This window comes from Aedes aegypti, chromosome 1 (assembly GCF_002204515.2).
Source record: "Aedes aegypti strain LVP_AGWG chromosome 1, AaegL5.0 Primary Assembly, whole genome shotgun sequence".
NCBI lineage: Eukaryota > Metazoa > Arthropoda > Insecta > Diptera > Culicidae > Aedes > Aedes aegypti.
In genome coordinates, this window is record NC_035107.1 from 538371 (window position 1) to 559907 (window position 21537).

General features: G+C 35.9%; 1 protein-coding gene and 1 long non-coding RNA gene across 4 annotated transcripts in view; both read right to left on the reverse strand.

Moving 5' to 3' along the window:
- The window catches only part of LOC5579633 (kinesin-like protein KIF19), a 92926-nt gene that overhangs the window by 63147 nt on the left and 8242 nt on the right, over positions 1-21537 (reverse strand). The window lies entirely within an intron of this gene.
- LOC110674711 lies at positions 10025-10790 on the reverse strand. Its single transcript, XR_002499120.1, has 2 exons — positions 10287-10790; positions 10025-10219 (listed from the first exon to the last, which is right to left on the reverse strand). It is a non-coding gene; the product is annotated as an uncharacterized LOC110674711 (long non-coding RNA).

A 21537-nucleotide genomic window follows, 5' to 3' on the forward strand; every position in this document is an offset into this window, starting at 1 on the left:
TATTGTGTGAAAATACAACATCAAATTGCTATCTACGATCTTGTTCGGATTGTCCAGATTCTTCATCATTGGAAAATACTTTATTCGCTGAGTTTGAAGAAAATTATATTGATCAGTTATCATTTGAGCAATGGGATAGGTGTGACCTAGAAACCATTGTAAAACCTGTAGATGAGTTTGTGTCATTCTTTTGCTTGAAATTAGAAAGTTTAATTCCTCACGACTTTATTAAAACTGAGCAATCCCGCTTTTAAAAAAAATACGAAAAATACATTACAAGATGGTGAATTTTTAGTCATTTGTGATTTTTCTGAAAACTATAGCTTTGTATTGCAAGATGAAGTGCAGTCCCATCACTGGAACGTACAACAAGCTACAATTCATCCATTCGTTATTTATTTCAATGGAAGTACGCAAATTGAACATTTTAGTTTTATTTTATTCCACTTGACGCAGTTCTTGTCAGGTCACGGCTGCTTCAAGAAATATCTGCACAGGTTCGGCCACGCAGAGTCGCCGCTCTGCGCTGAGTGCCCAGTTGTAGAGGAGTCGCCGGAACACGTCATTTTCGAGTGTCCACGTTTTGCTGCGGAACGTAGCGAAATGACAGCGGTCTGTGGTGCTGACGTAACCGTAGACAACGTAGTGGATAGAATAGGCCTATTCACATGACGTCTCAAATCAGCTGATCGGGAAGCACTTTGACAGTTCTTTTATGAAAATGACAGGCCCGTGTTAGCACCGGTCCTCCACCGATGTAAACAAATGCATAGACGGATCTGTCACATGAAAAGGCCTATGTGTAGCGATAAGGTGATGTGGAACGCGGTGAACATGGCGGTGACGAAAATAATGTCATTGCTTCAGCGGAAATGGAGGGAGGAACAAGCCGGTGAACCGGAAGTCAGTCTCCAACCGGAATCGCCGAACCGACCTCGGCACCCAACCGGTAGGTAGGCTTGATCCACCGTCGGGGACAAGACCGAGTAGATCGCGGAAAAGCACCGGAAATTGTAGGCTTCGTGGCCGTGCGGTTAGCGGCGTCAGTCGTTTAGGCATATTGTGCCATGAAGTGTGGGTTCGATTCCCACTCCAGTCGGTGGAAACTTTTCGTCAAACGAAAAATTCATTATTGGGCTACTGGGTGTTTCGTGTTGTCCGTTGCCTAATGTTTGTGATTGTTCAGTCTGTGCAGCCTTGAGCTGAAGACGGTGTAAATTGTCTTGCCAAATTGGTCGTCAGGGCACCTGTGAACCGGAAGTCATCCGCCAACCGGAATCGCAGGATCGACCTTGGCACCTATCCGGGCAGCATCGGTACCGGAAGAACTTCCACCTCCGGGGAACTCTTCGTAGTGCGCGAGAACCTGGAGTGCTAAATGGCACGCGTCCAGCACCGAGAGAACTTCCTTCGTCAGGGAGTTTCTGGCACCCATGGTATCGTGAGCCGAATGGCTGAATATGGCATGTTTAGATCACAAACTAGGAATACTAACAAATTATTAATGGGAGCCGAAGGGCTCAGCATGGCATGGATTAGGAACTAACAAATTAATGATGGAGCCGAAGGGCTTAATGAAGGGTGCGCGTAGCATGTGTCGCCTCTTCTTCGAAGTAATACCGCAAGGTGGTGCCGGAGAAGAATTCTTTACGGTGACGGTGTACCTAGGAGACTGTTTTTTAGTGGGTAGGCGCCCCATTGCGAATCCCACACAGTGCCAAACCATACACTGTGGCATGAGCATGAACAAATACAGGCCAGTCTTAAGAAGATTTTTCTAACTCCTAGAGATGCATGAAAAAAAAAAAAAAAAAAAAAAAACAGTTATTAACTGAGAACTTTCTTTGCCGATTGACCATTTTTGCATGTGTATATCGTATGGCAGGTACGAAGATACTCAATGCCCTGGGAATCGAGGAAATTTCCTTTACGAAAAGATCCTTGACCAGCGGGATTCGAACCCACGACCCTCAACATGGTCATGCTGAATAGCTGCGAATTTTCCGCTACGCCTATTTGGGCCCCAGACAGCAGACAGCCATTCGAGTTAGAAACTTGATCGATTGGTCACCACCAGCTAGTGACCAATCAATCAAGTTTCTAGTCTCTCTAGAGTCTTGTTCTCCAGATATACGCTATTGAAAATGTGTGGCTTGGCTTCGATTTATCAAAGAGATTCGGTAAATGGAAATTTCTAAGAAAGCTGAGATGTTTTGAAAAAAGTTAGTATGTTTCAAAAAAATAAAAAAAGGTGGAGATTTTGCAAGAAAACTGAATTGTTACTGAAGAAACTAAGGTTTATTATAAAATATTGTCGAAGGATTGGCAATTATGCTGTTTTTTTTAAAGAAAGCAGAAGATAAAATATTTGAAAAATAAAGCTGGGATTTACAGAGGGCAAAAAAAGTTGGCATTTACAGATGAAACTCAGGATTCTGATTGGCAGTTGCAAACTTAAAATAAAAGCAAACTATAGGATATGCAAATTTTCAATGTCGAATAATTTTATAAATTATATATAATTATTGTAATCATCTTCCGAAATTTACCCCCAGTACGTACATATGCCACGTGCTATCGTAACATGAACGTTTTCTAGCAATTCTCAAAAAAAAAAACAGAAAAGAAAGAATTATGGCAGTTTGAAAATCAGTTTAGTTTTCTCATGCGGTTATCCCGAGGGTATCTCTGGTAGCAGATGTATTTGTTCACCGATTGAGCAACATAATATATTTTCTAAAAAATCCGAAATTTGCAGGCTTATTTCGACGAATTTTTCTGTTGCTTCTTCTTTTTTTCTTTCTGGCATTACGTTCCCAATGGGACAAAGCCTGCTTTTTAGTTTAGTGTTCATATATATTCTTCCACAGTTATTACTTGAAAACTTTCTTTGCCAATTGACCATCTTTGCATGTGTATATCGTGAAACAATCACGAAGATGGTCAAAATTCGCGGCAGGACAGACTTTTCCACATTTTAGAGCAGGATTTTTAAAATGATTTTTTGTTGGATTGGAGCATTTGGAGAATGTACTGAAAAAATGAAATTTATGAACTGAAAAAATATTGGCCCCACCCACAAGGACCGCGATTCAAGAAGGTTGGACAGGCCTGGTCTATATGGTAGCCGTGGCAATATGGTTATACGAAGCAGTATAGGACATCTCTGATTTGAGCTTGGAAACAGATTGGGCATATTGTGTACGAAATTGTACAGACGATAAAATGAATTTGCAATAAAAAAAATGTATAAAACTATAACAACACTATTCCAATCGTAATCATCAAATTTAGTGTTATGGCCCATAATGACCCACGGTGGGAACCATTTTGCCTCATATAGTGTAAACACAGACAAACAGATGTAACACTCTAATTATTTTCATCGCACAGCAGAATAGCGTCCAATTCTAATGTTTGGTAGTTGGCCGACAAGCCACTCTTGGCGCTCGCATCACTTTTGTTCGAGATTGATGGTTGCTCATTACCGCCACCTAGTTCGCGGTTGGCCAAATGAAGTATTTTTAGCATTGGGCGTAAATGTTCACGTGACTATGTTTTGAATAGACAATTGTTCTAGCTGTTACTTCTGTTTGTCTGTGCTGTTAACCACATTTTTTGACAAGAATGGAATTTTATTTTTACATCAAATAGTTTTTCGACCATTTGTTTGCTTACAGTGCAATCAATAAACTCGTGGAGTATATTCTGTAATTTCTTATATCACAAAACTTAACAACTATGTCGAAGACATCTGTACAACTGACAAGCTGTAAATGTATCGCATCGAAAAACATAATGTCTTTTATTAAAATAAATACTATTTTCGGTGATTTACTAGGTAGGTTTCTCATGTATCACAAATTTCGGGCATAAGTTCACTTTTGCTGGCACTATGCTTGAAACATGAAAGGAATTTGATTTAACAGGTTTAAGGTGAAATTTATTCAACTCTCTATTATTATTAACTTTTTATCGTAAAATACATATTAGTATTATTTGTTCCTAATTTTTTCACGCATTGTGACCGAAGCCGAATTATCGTCGGCTACTACTTTTTGATGCTAAAATTGAGCAGCTTTAGCGTGACAAAGGTGTTGTTTGAATCTGTTGTTTTGTGATATAAAAATTACAGAGTATTCCTGTTTTTTTACTGCACTGTGAGCAACAAAAGTTCAAAAAAATGTTTAAAATCCTAGAAAAATGGTCGAAAATTGTAAAATTTTACTATAATTTCATTACATCTAGCGACAAATCATCATCCGACGCTGGTTGAGTGACGATGACGATGCTTCTTTTAATTTCGTCGCCGACTTTTTCCATTTGACGGTGACGATTGTCTAGCCTGCTACAAATATAAATTATTATTTGTTCTTTTAGTAAAACAACCGTATTAATAAAAACAAAACTGAATGAAAATCATTATAAATGGTTTGCAGAAGAGGCAAAGGAACTGTTCTCACTACACTAAATTGATGCACAGACTTGGGAGTGGAAATGTAACGCCAAGTAGATGGTTTCACTGCCAGAACATTATTGTTGAAGCTGGTGCCACCAACCATAACATAAATTCTACCAACCAAACTGCCAACATAAAATAAATCAACCTACCTACGTAACGCTTTTTGTTTGAACTATGCACTATTTTCTATGAGCTGTAACATCTTAAGGTTTAAGGAGACCCACCTACCAGCATCAGCGTAATGAAATTTGCAAATGCGTCTAAACAATTTCCGATCTAAGACGAGTTTCAAATGGTACACACAAGTTATTTTATGTCAAACGACCATTATGTTTAACGTCTTTATGCCTAACGTCCATTATGCCTAACATTCTAATGCCTAATGTAGTATCACTAGGCAAAAATACTTAACATTTTTAGAAGTGATAGTTATGATTTCACGCCACAAAGATTATTGTTGACACTTGTAAGTTTGATTTATGATATTAGTAGTTTAGTCGTCGCGCTGTTGTATTTTGTACAACACTGTTGAAAAAACCTCGCTTTTCGGTCACAACAGCAGCGTGGTGATTATGACGGTGGCAAACCGCGCGACGACTGGAAGGTTAGTGCAGAATTTTGTTTCTGAATTTTATAAGTCATTTTATGGATTTCTCAAACCAACGCCTTGAATATCACATAATTAGGTAATGATTGTGAAACTGTGCTTTCAATAACAGGCAAGTATAAAAATAAAGATATGATATTCATAGAATTTCATTTTATACATTTGTTATTAAATATAAAATCAGGTATTTTAAGGTGGTGATTTTAGATATAAAATCCTATAATTCGAACAATAACGTTCATTTTTGGTATTGGATCCAGAGATGGGAAATGTACTGTAGCAAACATTTTCCACCTCGACATTCACATTTTTCTACACGACCATCAAAATCCAAAGCAAACCATGACCGTTCAAAACAAAAAAATATCACGGCTCTTCAAAACTGTAATCTTCTTCTTCCCAACGTTTTTTCAAACCCGAATGCGAAATGACTCGAGCAAGTGGTGACAGGATTTTTCATGTTTTCGGGGTTTTGCATTTTTGCTCGATATAGGCAGCATGAAATTGAACTTATTTATATGTATCGCAACGGAATGATTGTGCTCTTGCTATTAGCGCTAATAAATTTCAATTAGTTGAAAACACAAGCGAAATATTAGCGAATGAATTATTAAAAAAAAAATTCAATTATTCACCTCGGTATGGCTGCCCGAACATGATCATAGTGGAGAGACAAAAACATTCAAGCAGTGTGTGAACCGTTGGCAGCGCAACGCCTGATGGTATTGATGCTACTGCTGCTTTGTGTTTTGGTTGACTGGCAGAATTGATGAACTGTGGTAAATAGTGGTCACAGTTCCCAAGCCTGATTGGATCCAATCTATCAATTATATTCGTAAGCTCTAGAAGAATTTTGGTTGAAATGAATTCAATTTACAGAAATCATAAACAGATTTTAACCCCCTTTGAGTTCAGAAAATTGTTGTCTCGAAACTTCAAAACTCTTTTGTAAAGATATTTTTAATCAATTCAAACCAAATTTTCATTCTAAACAACAGGTAAAGGTTAGTTTTGAACTCATCTATAAAAAGAATTTGAACTACGAACTTCGTTTTACAACAAAGTACCCTACACTACGTTGTACATACCTCCACATAATTGATGTTATCTCAATATTCAATTATCTTTGAATTCATATTCAAATTATAGTCAAAATAGGACCCCATTTTGCAGTTTATTGATTTTATGAGAAAAATATAAAATAACTGGAATGAGCAGAGAGCATTGATATACTTTTTACTAAAATATATCCTGTAGTTTTCATCATTTCAAAACACGCATTTGCTGCGGTTACGGCAATAATATTTATTCTATAAATCTCTTCAATCTTCTTTTGTAATAAAATGTAAAATAATAATAACAATTACGCAATGTTTTGATAGGAACATTAACTATGGATTATGTATATTCTTTCAGGAGCCTAAGATCCTGAAATATAAGTTGTTGTATATAAAAAAAATATAAAAGAATGAATATTGCAAAATTCAAACAAAACTTTTCGTGGTTTATCGAAGCTGAATTGCGAAAGAGCAAAATAAACGAATTTCCCAATTGAAAGCATATTATCGTACTTTAAGAATAAAAAGATTTCAGTTTGTTAAACAAAAGTAAATGTATCTAATATTTTTAAACAACGAGTGTTTTTCGAGAACATCGTTAATCATAATTCTACAATACGTCTGTTAACTTACGAGAATAAAATAGATGAGTTTTCCCCAAATTATTCTAGTATTTTATCAATATTTTTTTAGTGTGAATTCATGTATTTGTAATTATATGTATTTTGATAAAATAAAGATACCGACTAAGATAATTTCAAAAGTATCAAAATGTAACATAACTAGCACTAATAACAAGAACGAGAGTAATATTATTCATACTATACATAATTACACCTCATTCGTTTTGAGAATAGATGACATTCTGTCATAAATAGGGGCAATGGGGGCAATATGAACATACGGGGCAATATGATCATACGGGGCAATATGAGCTACCCCGGTTTTTACTTCAAAAACATTGTTTTAATGTCTAGTATCATTATGATCTGCTAAAGGATGCCTCAAATAGCAACCACAATAAAAACCGTAAGAATATTCGTTTGAACACTCAAGATATTTACAAAAATGTACAAATTTGTCCTTCGTCATGAAAAGCTTATAATTTTGGCAGTTTTTAATTAAGCCTATAAGACAATTATGTTTATAATTCTGGTAAATTTTACCAATCCATTGAAACTTCTGATCACAATGAACAGTTCGTGAGCGAAATCAGATTTGTTTGTAAACAAAATTATTGAAAAACAATATATTATTTCCAAGATGAAGGGGCGGGGCAAAATGAGCCAACTAGATTTAAGCAAAACAAACGATGTTTTGAGCATAAAAATGCATTGCCTAAATATACCAGATTATTTTTATACTGCATAGTCATCTTTACAAGTGGAACACTTTGCTATAAAATACGTTGAACCAAGTATCGCAAATTAGTACTATTATAACATGGTCTGTTTACTATGTATTATGTATCTTTAAAAAATAAGCCGCTAGAATCAATAATTTCAAGCAAAGCTAATACAATTTCCTTTCCAATAATGTACTCTTCACTATTCTTCTCTATTCTTCACTACTCTTCTCTATTCTGTTTTAAATAAAAATCATTCGATTGAATGAGGTGGCTCATACTGCCCCGTAGGGTGGCTCATATGCGCAATATGCATCTCAATTCATCCAGCAAGTTAGCATAGAATCCCTCAATTTTCCAACAGATCTAGATCGATTTTGTTTTAAATATTATAACATAGTAAAACCTTAGACAAACAGACGTGACAGCGTGATCATTAACGTCTAATACTAAAAATACTGCGCAAACCGGCGACTAGGCGGCGGTAGTGTGCAAACGTCAAACTCGAACAAAAGCGATATGAGTGCTACGAGTTCGAGAGTTACGTCTGATTGTGGTAAAACATTGCTCCTGCTATTTGAGTTTATGAAGCAGGTCCAGATTATCGTTGCTTCATCATCAAATAACAAAATTAGGGTAGGTGTACCAATTATGGATGCAATATGTCAACAGTAGTAATAAAAATCAAGTTGTAACCGCGTTTCTAAAACGCAAGCATGACTTGTTGGTGTCAATTACTAGTTTAAAGCCTTGCGAATCTGTTGATTTAAACAGTTTTAGTACTAAATTGACTTTAAGCTTCTAAAAATGGATTTTAAAAAGCGATGTCTTTGTACCAATTATGGCAATAGCGTTCCTAGCATTCGACATAAATGTGTACCAATTATGGACTATCGAATATTTGCACGAAATGAACTCAAACGCCATAAAGAGCGAATGATAATGCAACGCTAATATGTAATGAAGATATCGCTCATAAAATTTTCCAAAAATTTTGGGTTAAATAGATGTTAAATCATTTTTTTGCAATGGGTTCATGGGAGAAAATTAATTTTCGAAAAAGAAGTCAAAATGTAGTGTAAATGCAAATTATGATACAAAACAGCATTAATGATCTCACATTACCTTTCCAGTGCCAATTTTTAACGAAAAAAGAGGAAAAATTCAAAAATCGAGTGTCGCTGAAAACCCCTCTCTATCATGAAATTAGCATCCTCCGCTCGCGAACCTTTTCGAACGTGTGATTGAAAAATCTTAGTAATTGAGTACAAAACATGAAGATAATGCCTTACCGAACCGTCCCGTCGTGGAAGTCATCCGTAAAATAGCTTTACTTCTTTTATTTTACTGATCAAAAAATGTAAACAAACCGCCTCCGGAGTATTGCCATAATTGGGCTCTCATACACTCTTTGTACCAGTTATCGACATAGTGGAAATAACACGATTTCCAATTTAAAACAGTAGAATTGATTGCATACCAGCTAAATTTATTCATTTGTTCTCACTAGGTAACATACATTCATCGGTTGAAACAGTTTATCCGGCTAAAAACATACATTTCGTAACGGAGGTCCCTTAGCCAACTGCTAAGAAGGTGACATATATGTGAGGCAAAATTTTCAAATGTTCATTTTTCGAAGCTTATTGCACGAATGTTCTTTTCAAGGTTTAGTTACCATCAAAAACAAATAGTTTAATCATTCCTGTGAATATAAGCCATTATAGTCTAGTGAAACAATAAGAAAAATCTCTTTTTGTTCCCACTATTGCCATAATTGGTACTATAGCCATATTTGGTACTTCCACCCTAGTGATCTTTTTTTGAAAAAAAAAGAAGAAGACTAGTGACTTGTGCAAATAGTGACATTTTATTGACAAGGCTGAAAATAGTGACCAAGTCACTAAAATGCATCTCGCTACCAGCCCTGAATATTTGATTTTGATGTTCTTTCCCGGAAATCGCACCTGCGTGCATCGGATTGTCTTGCTGTTTTCTTTAGCACACTTTCTCGCAACCTTATCAAACTAACGGTCTCACAACTTAGATCATATACAGGCAAATTCATTAATCTTATCCTCACGGTTACCGAAGTCATCGTCCTAGACGTAGTGGTTTTCTTCTCGTACCATCTACTGGTTGGGTTGAGTTGGTGTGTCCTCGAAGCGCGCAACTTAAGCTCAATCACAATGATCAGATTGCGACTAATCTGGCGCTTGACGAAATCGTGCTTGTTGATCAGGAGGCGGACCGATTCCAGCGTTGTGTACCCATAAGTCAAGTAACGGCTGGAAAATGCGCAATATGTTCTTTGTGGCCTTGTCGATCTGGTGTAGTCGGAACAACTGCAGCATCTTACCGTCCTTGTTGATTTCATAATAACGCATCACAAAGGCAATCTTCAGTTCTAGGCCGCACGAAGCCGATTCTGGCGTACACGGACCAGCTCATGAGATGACAACGCCTGTTCCAGCTGCCGGGCGGGCGATCGTCTTCATAATGTTTACCGGGACAGTCTTAACCGCAGCTGGCATTTTCTCAGCACTTTTCACGTTGAAAAGAAGTCGAAGCTGGGTGTACTTGTACGGTAGTGAGCCAATAGGAGGGTACTAGCGAGGTGGTCGTCGAATTTACGCCCAATCATGGTTGGACTTTCCATTTCGTAGCATTTGTAGCACCGAAGCTGGTTCATTTTTGGTTCACTACCGGCGCGGCGATACATTTTCAATTCAACCGGTTTATATGCCCTGCAGGTGAAACAGAAAATCCTGTAAACTGTCGAATTTGAATCGTAAATATAGTAATTCTACTAACCTTAACTGCAAAATATTGCTGGAAAGCTATCGGGAACAGCCACAAAACATCGATGCAAAAGCCAACTCAATGTTTTGCTTTGTTGTTATTTTCCATTTGACGTTTTCATGCGTACACTAGTGTGCGTGTGATCCAAATCAAGCACGTAGCCACATTTTTGTTAATCTCGGATTTTCTTTAGTGCACCAAAATCGGCGCACTAAAGTTAATACCGGGATTAAAATCAAAGATAATATCGGTTGATGCTTAGCAAAATCGAGGATAATACTCGATTGGCGTATCATCCTCGATGGAGCTTATCACCATTAGTGTAGTGTAGTGATCAGGCGATCGCTGGAAGTGCTGCAAGGAACCCACTGGCCCCCGGAGGAACTAAAACGCTCTCAACCCGGAGCTCAGCTTACCCGCCTAGGCATCACTGGTGGCATACCAGTAGATTTGTGGTGAGTATCTTTTAAAATTAAAACTATCCTTCATCCTCATAACAATTTTCCTTCTATAATAAACTAATAACTAAATAACTGGTGACTTAAAGTGAATTGTGAATCGATGACAAAAAGTGTGAATTGATGACAAAAAGTTGTGAATTGATGACAAAAAAATTGTGATTTAGAACAAAAATTCGTGAAATTGGTGAAAATATAAAACTTGTTTTGGAAAGTGATTTTCGGTATTCAGTATATTTTTGGAAAATTCAATACAAATAACTAAATAATCGATAATAAAGTGCTAAATTTAGAGTAAACTGTGAATTGATGACAACAATTGATGATGATTTAAAATATCTGCTTGGAATTGATAAAGCATATTTTTGCGAGAAGTGATTTTTCGGTATTCAGCGATCTTTTTTTTTTGGAAAATTCTTTTGGCTCTACTTGAAGCCTTTACTAAACTTAGTTTTGTTCAGAATAAATGCTAACTAGAGCAATGTCAGCAGATCTACAAGATTTAATCGATGAGCTGATGGCTAAAATGGAGCAACAGCGGCTCCAGATTTCCGCCTTAGAAGCCTCCCAAAACAGAAATGCTTCAACATTGCAACCTACAGCTGCGCATATGCCAGCTGAAAGAAAGTTCGACGGTTTCAGTGTACCTGATCCCATCAAACTCATCCCAACTTTCACAGGGGAACCAGCAATGTTGTCCTCGTGGATCGACTCCGTCGATCAAAAGATAAAATACTGTGAGAAAGTAATTAATGATCAATCCACAGTAGACCATGTTATGCCACTATGGACTGGCATAATCAGAGACAAAATTATTAATGAAGCGAATGATATCCTCATTCGCGGGCAAGTCAAATTGGTTTGGGCAGATATAAAAAAAGCCCTCCAAGACGAACTCGGCGATAAGCGTGATCTAGCCACGCTCATTTCAAAAATTTCTGGACTGAAGCAAGGTAGTCAAGATCTATTAAGCTTCTACCAACAATCAAAAAAACTCTTAGCTGACATAAATGCGAACATCCTCGCAAACGATGACACTAAAAGTTGTGCCAAAGTCCTTATGCTAAGCTATGGAGCCATGGTTACAAATGCTTTCATAGATGGCCTGCCAGACCATCTATCTTCTCTAACAAGAATCTACAAACCTAAGGATCTCCAAGAGGCCTATGAAGGGGCCTTAGAACAACACGTGGCCAGCCAGAAAAGACGCGAAAGACTCGCGAAGCTCCACGATTCTAACGTCACGAAAAATTTTAATAACAACACAAAATTTCACCCTGCAGGACAAACCGGCCGAGGGTACAACACCTCGAATAGACCAATGAATCCAACTCAAAATTCTTCCCAGGGTTACTCTCAACCCAGGATCAATAACTTTAAGAACGGGCCTGGACAATACGGCCAATCGCGGTTTTCAACACCACCAAATATAAAACCTGATCCTTCAGGACAATCTAGATTCAGAACGCAAATTAATATGCACGAAGGTGAAGAACAGCCTCACTGTTCTAACCAACTTGAGCCTCAACATAACATTCCGAATGAGGAACACTCAGCGGAAAGTTACGTACAAGATGAGGAGTATGAGGAATTAAATTTTTGTACGGATCCGGATCAAGGGATCCCGGAATAAGTAATAATTTTCTCCCGTATCTGGAAGTACCCAGAAGTGTCAATAGACCTCTGAGATTTCTAATCGATACCGGAGCGAATTATAATTATATATCTCCCGAACTAGTACCAACCCATAGCATCGGGACAGGACCACAACAGAAAATAAAGAATCTGAGTGGTCTACATCGCATCGATCGATACACGCACGTTAATCCGTTCGTGAATTTTATAAATGATCTACCGAAGTTAAAATTTTTCTTATTTAGATTCCATGACTTTTTCGATGGTCTTATTGGATTTGAATCCCTAAGGACACTTGGTGCAGTAATCAATACAGCTTCTAACACGATCTGCATAAATGACATTGAAATACCTCTTCATAAAAAATTCCCAACCAGAGAACAACTCAACTTTCATGAAGGTGAGACTTTGGTTAAAGAATTTCCAGTTCGAAAAAAGGAAGGAGACTTCTTAATCGAACACGATCTTGTCATAGGACAAGATGTGATTATACCTTCAGGAGTATATAGTGCTCATAACGGTATAGCAACTTTTCCGATGATAAATCTCAGCAACAAACAATTACAGTTATGTATCGACAAGGATGCTGTGTACACAGATCTTCTCAACTTCGAAGAAATTTCCCCAAATCCTAATTACGTTAACAGAACACAAAAGGCTGACCAAACCACAAAAGCAAAAGCAGAGCCCTTCGCTGATAAACTTAGACTCGACAACTTAAATTCTGAGGAAAGGCCCAAATTGCTTAAAGTCCTTAATAAGTTTAGAGATGTCTTTCATCACGAAGAAGAAACTCTGTCGTTCACAAATGCTATACGCCACAAGATCATTACTAAAGACGATCTACCCGTATATGCTAAATCGTACCGTTATCCTTTCTGTCATAGAGCAGAGGTTCAACGACAAATTCATAAAATGCTGGAGCAAGGCATTATCCGTGCTTCAGAAAGCCCATATTCCTCGCCCGTATGGGTAGTGCCAAAGAAGCTCGATGCTTCTGGTCAAAGGAAATGGCGTTTAGTCATCGACTACCGTAAGCTCAACGAGAAGACGGTTGACGATCGATACCCAATACCGAACATTACCGACATCCTGGATAAACTAGGCCGATGTCAGTACTTTTCGACATTGGATCTGGCCTCCGGATTTCATCAAATCGAAATCCATAAAGGTGACATCCAAAAAACTGCTTTCAGTGTCGAGGGCGGACATTATGAATTTATCCGAATGCCCTTCGGATTAAAAAATGCCCCTGCCACGTTTCAGAGAGTAATGGACAACATTCTCAGAGAACATATTGGCGTTCGTTGTCTGGTTTATATGGATGACATTATCATCTATTCAACCAGCCTTCAAGAACATTTGATAAATTTGAATTTGATATTGGAAACGTTGAGGAAATACAATATGAAAATTCAAATAGATAAATGTGAATTTCTTCAAAAGGAGGTCGCTTTTCTAGGCCATATAGTTACTCCAGAAGGAGTAAAACCAAATCCCGAGAAGATTAAAGCTATTCGAGAGTGGCCAATACCAAAGAATGAAAAGGAGCTGAGAAGCTTCCTAGGTGTAATTGGTTACTACAGGAAATTCATCAGGGATTTTGCTAGAATTTCAAAACCCTTAAGGACATATAGGAAGGAATCCCTGTCATGGCAGTGAAGTTGGCTTCCTCACATATACAAACATATTTCTGGAAGTCCACATTATTTTTCGAAATTTTTCACTTACCTGTACTAAATCCACTCCCAAATTTCTAACGAGACATCAGAACACTATTACCTTACAATTTTCGTAGTTTTAACGCTAGTAGCTGGTGGAAATTCCACGAACCGTGCTAATTTTCAACACGGACGTTTAACTTTGCCACAATTGTTTACACTTATCCGCCTGCGAACGAAGAACACTTTTCGCCCAATTTTACCACTTTCGCTAAACGTAGAACTTCCAACACAGTTTACTTTCACTACTTGATAATTAAAGATCAATTACTAGTTGATTTCTGATGAAAACAACTTAAAATTTCACCAAACCGTGCTAAAAACAATCACTTGATCACAGCATTCCGCTTTTTTTATTTTTCTAATTTTACGCCGGATGCTCGCTTGCAGGGCTGTCAGATAGGTTGATGGTTAAGTATGACATCAAGCAATCTTATTTAGTCGAAGGGGAAAAGACTCAAATTGAAGTAGCAATTACTGGCAACAACGTCTTATCAATTATAATTTCACTATTACTAACAAATAGGAGAATATTTTTCGTGCACCACTACTTTTATAAAGTTATTAGTGGATTCAAAGGAGTTTCACCTTAACGCAACAACTCCGAAAAGGAGAAACAATCCGTCACACACCAGAATTTACTGATGCTTTTCGACGGTGCAAAGAAATCCTAACCAGTAGCCACGTACTACAATACCCGGATTTCTCAAAACGATTTGTCCTCACGACGGACGCTTCTAACTTCGCATTAGGTGCGGTATTGTCACAGGGTCCCATTGGATCAGACAAGCCTATCGCCTTTGCTTCTCGTACGCTATCCGAGACTGAGGTAAGATACTCAGCTATCGAGAAGGAATTGCTTGCTATCGACTGGGCGTGCAAGTACTTCAGACCCTATTTATTTGGGCGTAAATTCAGTCTCTACACCGACCACAAACCATTAACCTACGCCTTGAACCTTAAAGGATCAAATGACAGGTTAATTAAGTGGAAATTACGGCTCGAGGAATTCGACTACGAAATCCATTACAGACCCGGAAAACAAAACGTTATCGCCGACGGCTTGTCTAGAATTCCACAACAAAAGGAATGCAACACACTAGAAATTAATGCTAATGAAGACGAAGAAGAAGAATCTTCATCGGACGCTGAAACGGTTCATTCAGCTGAATCCGATAACGAGGATCTAATTAGAATGACTGAGAAACCTCTAAATTATTATCGTAATCAAATTTTAATTTCTGAAGGTTCGCAGAACAACGAAGTACGCGAAGAAATCTTTCCCTCAAGATTTCGACAGACCCTTACTCGAGCATCATTCGGTATACCCTATGCCATAAAAATCTTACGGGATTTTATGCACCCTACCCGGACAAATTGTATATTATGCCCGGAAAAATGGTTAAATACACTGCAAATAGCATACAAAAACTATTTCTGTAGGAACAAAACTTTTAAAATTGTATTAATCCAGACTATTCTACAGGATCTCACCTCTGAAGAAGATCAAGATAAAACATTAGAGGACGTCCACCAGCGAGCACATAGGGGTGCCGACGAAAATTATGAGGCCATCAAGAGAAGATTCTACTTTCCAAACATGCGGAAAAAGGTACAAACCATCATCAATCTGTGCACCACGTGCCTGGAAAGTAAGTATGAAAGATCTCCCTACCGAATTAAATTCGCGTATACACCAATGCACTATGGTCCAGGAATCAGTTTTACGCGGAAAGATGCATTTTGAGCTTTAGAATGAAACATTAGACAAAAACGGTCTTCTACAAAGTTGTTTGTATTAGTTAAGCCCTTTGTTTGATGTTATTGAAAATTAGGGTGGACCACATTTTCATAGAAATTGTGTAACTAACTTTCTTATTTGTAGAAATTTTATTATACATGCTTCAGCAAAGTTGTAGACCATTCAATTTCAAGCCACTTTGCCAAAAAAAGTTTTTTTGTATCTCTTAAATTGACCGATTTAGAGCTTTTTTCATACGGTGACATAGGGTGGTCCGAACAAAACTGGTTTTCTGGCTCTAGAGTTTTCAATTCAAATTTCACATCAAAGTAGTCTAAGAAACACTTTTAGAGCTTTAAAAAATGCGTATTTTGGTGAGTGAAGAAACTCGCTATCTCCTTCCATTTAGGAGTTATTGTTGTTTTTCTCTCAAAAACATGCTTACTTTGAATGTGAAAATCTCTGATTGGGGCAAACATAAAAAATATCTTTTGACGGCATTCAAGAGACAAAATAATATTGTATATTATATCAAAAAATTACAGATGTGTTATTTTTGTAACTCTAATAAAACGTCTTGAAAGCCAACTATTTTTAATCACAAAAACTTTAATAACTTTTGAGCTAAAATAGATATCAACAATCTTTTTGCATGAAAATTTGCGTTTTGTTAAGTTCTAAAAGTCGTTCATAGACGACTTTGATGAAAAAATAATATTAAAAAAACTAGAGTTGAAAAACTTATTTTTGTTGGACCACCCTGCGATGATTAGGAAAAAATGCTCTAGATTGATCAAATTTTGAGCTACAGAAAAACTTTTTTGGCAAAGTTGATCAAAATTTCAAGTTCTACCACTTTGCCTAAGAGCATATACCAGTATTTTTGCAAATGAAAAAGTTGATTATATGATATGTGTGATATTGTGGACCACCCTAGTTTGCATGTCACAGTATGTTAGCTTACATTTTAAGAAACAATTTTGTAGAAGATCATTTTTGTCTAAAATTTCATTTTCATGCTGAAAATGCAAAATAATAAAAAAATACATACTATGAAAATCTTCAAAATAGTTTTAGAGCCCTATCTTTCTTATATCGGATTTCTCGTCAAAGCGTTCTATGAACGACTTCAAGAACTTAACAAAACGCAAATTTTCATGCAAAAAGATTGATGATATCTATTTTAGTTCAAAAGTTATTAAAGTTTTTCTGCCTAAAATCCTTTGTTTTTCAAAGCATTTTATTAGAGTTACAAAAATAACACATCTGTAATTTTTTGATATAATATACAATTTTATTTTATCTTTTGAATGCCGTCAAAAGATATTTTTTATGTTTGCTCCAATCAGAGATATTCACAATCAAAGTAAGCATGTTTTTGAGAGAAAAACAACAATAACTTCTAAATGGAAGGAGATAGCGAGTTTCTTCACTCACCAAAATACGCATTTTTTAAAGCTCTAAAAGTGTTTCTTAGACTACTTTGATGAGAAATTTGAATTGAAAACTCTAGAGCCAGAAAACCAGTTTTGTTCGGACCACCCTATGTCACCGTATGAAAAAAGCTCTAAATCGGTCAATTTAAGAGATACAAAAAAACTTTTTTTGGCAAAGTGGCTTGAAATTGAATGGTCTACAACTTTGCTGAAGCATGTATAATAAAATTTCTACAAATAAGAAAGTTAGTTACACAATTTCTATGAAAATGTGGTCCACCCTAATTTTCAATAACATCAAACAAAGGGCTTAACTAATACAAACAACTTTGTAGAAGACCGTTTTTGTCTAATGTTTCATTCTAAAGCTCAAAATGCATCTTTCCGCGTAAAACCGATTCCTGGACCACTGTGCAATGCCGAAAAAACCCCGGGATATATTTCATGTAGATATTTTCATTTCCTCCCCCTGTCTTTTTATATCGGCAGTAGATAAATTCTCAAGGTATGCCATGTTAGTTCCTATTAAATCTCGTTGTATCCCTGACGTAAAAAGGGGAATGGTTAAATTGTTTACCACACATGGCAAACCGAGAATGATCGTCTGCGACAATGAAACCGCTTTCAAGTCCGTCGAAATTCGTAGCCTTCTGCAAAGACTTGAAATAGAGACCTACTACACACCTTCAGACCATAGTGAGGTGAATGGAATCGTTGAACGATTTCACTCAACTCTCAGCGAAATTTTTAGATGCTCAAAGAGCAAATATCCAGATCTGAATAACAAAGAACTTTACAAAATTGCTACTTCATTATACAATGAATCCATTCACTCCGCACATAAGAGAAAACCCGTGGACGTGTTTTTCGCCGTTAGGGAGGAAGAAGAAGGGCCTTTGAACCCCGAAGTAATGTTGGAAAATAGGGACACTCTTTTCGATGAAATCATGGTCAAATTAGGAGAGTACCAAAAGAGAACCATAGAAAATCATAACAAAAATAGGAAAGATAAACCAAAATTCAAAAAAGGAGACATAATATACAACAAAATTCAGGGAATTCCAAACAAACGAAAGAACAAATTTAAGAGACAAGTAGTTAGACAGAACAGGAAGAAAACCGTCATAGATACCAGGAATATAAAATTACACAAGTCCAAATTAAAACGGAAGAGGAAGCCTTAATTATAACAATTATTTCAAAAAAATAAAAACTAACACAAAACTAACACTAATTTTAACTTACAGATAAATTGGATGTATGCCACACTTTTATTGCACATAAACTTCTATTTCATATACGCTGAACCACTACTACACATCATTAATACCTTAAATGATCCAATCGTGCAGATCAAAGAAACTGATTGTAAAATCCAAACAGGATCCCTAAAACTAATACACCCTATCAATTTAGCAAGAATAGAGGAAAGTATAGAAATAATAACAAATACTTTTTATAACAACCTTAACCCCACTAACCCACTACAAGAAGAAATCAAATTTCGAATAAAAAAGTTATACTCAACCCTCTACGGGCTGAAACCACGACGGACACACAGACGCAAAAGATGGGATTCCATAGGCACGGCATGGAAATGGATTGCTGGATCACCTGACGCCCACGATTTGGAAATCATCAATTCAACTATGAACGACCTCATCAAACAAAATAATCAACAGTACCAGATAAACGAAAATATTAACAACAGGATCATACAACTCACTGAAACAATCAACCAAATAGCCGGATCACTCAACAACAACAAGATTGGTCTCGATACACTAGATGCCATCACCACAATGCTCAATATCGACGTCATCAATGAATTACTGGATAACATTCAGGAAGCAATCACGCTTACAAAAATCGCCGTTACCAACAACAAGATGCTATCCACAAGGGAGATAAATGTCATCAAATCAACACTCCAGGACCAAGGAGTGAAAACCGATTTCCCTGACGAAGCATTACAATTCGTCACCCCTAAAATTGCAGTAAAGAATGGAGACTTGCTCTACATTTTGCATGTCCCAAAATTAGAAAATTCTACATCCACAATTATTAGAATTTATCCTCTCATCGTGGACAATCAGATCATAAAGTATTATCCAAGCCACGTTATACGGCACGGATCAAAACTTTTCACAACAGACAACCCAAAGGATTTCGTTCAAAGGTCAGCCAATATCAATGAGTTTAAAGACGAATGCCTCAGACAAATCATACTTGGCAAACATTCTCGTTGTAACTCTATTTTCAAAAACGATACCACACATCAACTGGTAAATGAGAACACCATCATAATCTCGAACGCCAAACATCATCTTCTTGAGACAAACTGCGGACCCGACAACAGAAGACTCACTGGAAACTTCATTATCAAATTCTCAAACTGTACGGTAAATTTTAATGGCCAAACCTTCAAAAATTCAGAAACTACAGTCAACACAGAAATTCTATATGGCGGAATCCACAATACCTCAATTCACTGGCATCTCTTCAAACAACACGATATAGCAGAAATCAGCAACACAGCGATAAATAATCGACAGAAACTGGAACACGTTTATCTGAAACAGAATCACATGAACATCAAATTCTGGAGCCTACTTGGTGGATTTTCGCTCACAGGAACTGCCACAATCATCATTATCATCATACTCATACTCAAAATCGGACCGAGACGTTCCTCACTTAGGGGGGGAGTAGTTACAATCGAACCCTCTACTAAAACCCCAACTCTAACAACCGACCCCAGTCTAGCAGACATTTCTGCCAAGCTCCAAAACCTCCAACTACAACAACAGCAAGCGTCAACATCCTTAGCCGCATTGGAACAACCATCACAATTATAAAGTGACCGTCAGCAGTATAATCGTCAAGCCAACACTCAGCAACCATAGCCCACCAACTTCCACGAAGTCACCTAGCAACCAACATTCCTATCATAACACGTTGGCACACCTCGCCGAATCAGCAACACGCGTCGACGACCGGACGACGCGATCCAGTTACAATATTTTTACTTAGCTAGGGCTCTTTCCTCTTCCAAGCTAGGCCTCTGTAACAATTAATTCACAAGTAATAAATCATTCTAGTTTCGTTCTCCATACCGATCAGTTCGGTCTTTCAGTTTTTTAAAAACCTTTCCATGTGACTCTGTCACATAATTTATATATATATATATATATATATATATATATATATATATATATATATATATATATATATATATATATTTATATATATATATATATTTATTTATTATATATATATATATATATATATATATATATATATATATATATGTATATATATATATATATATATATATATATATATATTATATATATATATATATATATATATATATATATATATATATATATATATATATATATATATATATATATATATATATATATATATATATATATATATATATATATATATATATATATATATATATATATATATATATATATATATATATATATATATATATATATATATATATATATATATATATATATATATATATATATATATATATATATATATATATATATATATATTATATATATATATATATATATATATATATATATATATATATATATATATATATATATATATATATATATATATATATATATATATATATATATATATATATATATATATATATATATATATATATATATATATATATATATATATATATATATATATATATATATATATATATATATATATATATATATATATATATATATATATATATATATATATATATATATATATATATATATATATATATATATATATATATATATATATATATATATATATATATATATATATATATATATATATATATATATCTATATATTTATCTTACTGCCAAACAGTTATACAAATATGGTATTGATAATGTACCAAAATTATCTCGAGTTCTCAGGGTATCTTCGTGATATGCATGCAATTTGCGAACATAAATATGAAGGAAATGCTCGAAATTGTAAGCATTTGGGGCGTAACGCCAGAAACAAGAAACAGAAGAGAAAATGTTCTCATCTACTTTTATTACTCTCTGGATACCAAGCCAATCATCAGTGAAGTCTCGCGTAACAATTCAAAAGGGCCAATCCTCAGATCGTTGACTCTGAGAAAATTCGATTTGAATATTATTCATCACATTTTCAATTCGTATTTCTCAGTATTCAAATCAATCAATGTGATTTCTTGCTAGTTGAGTGACGATTTACT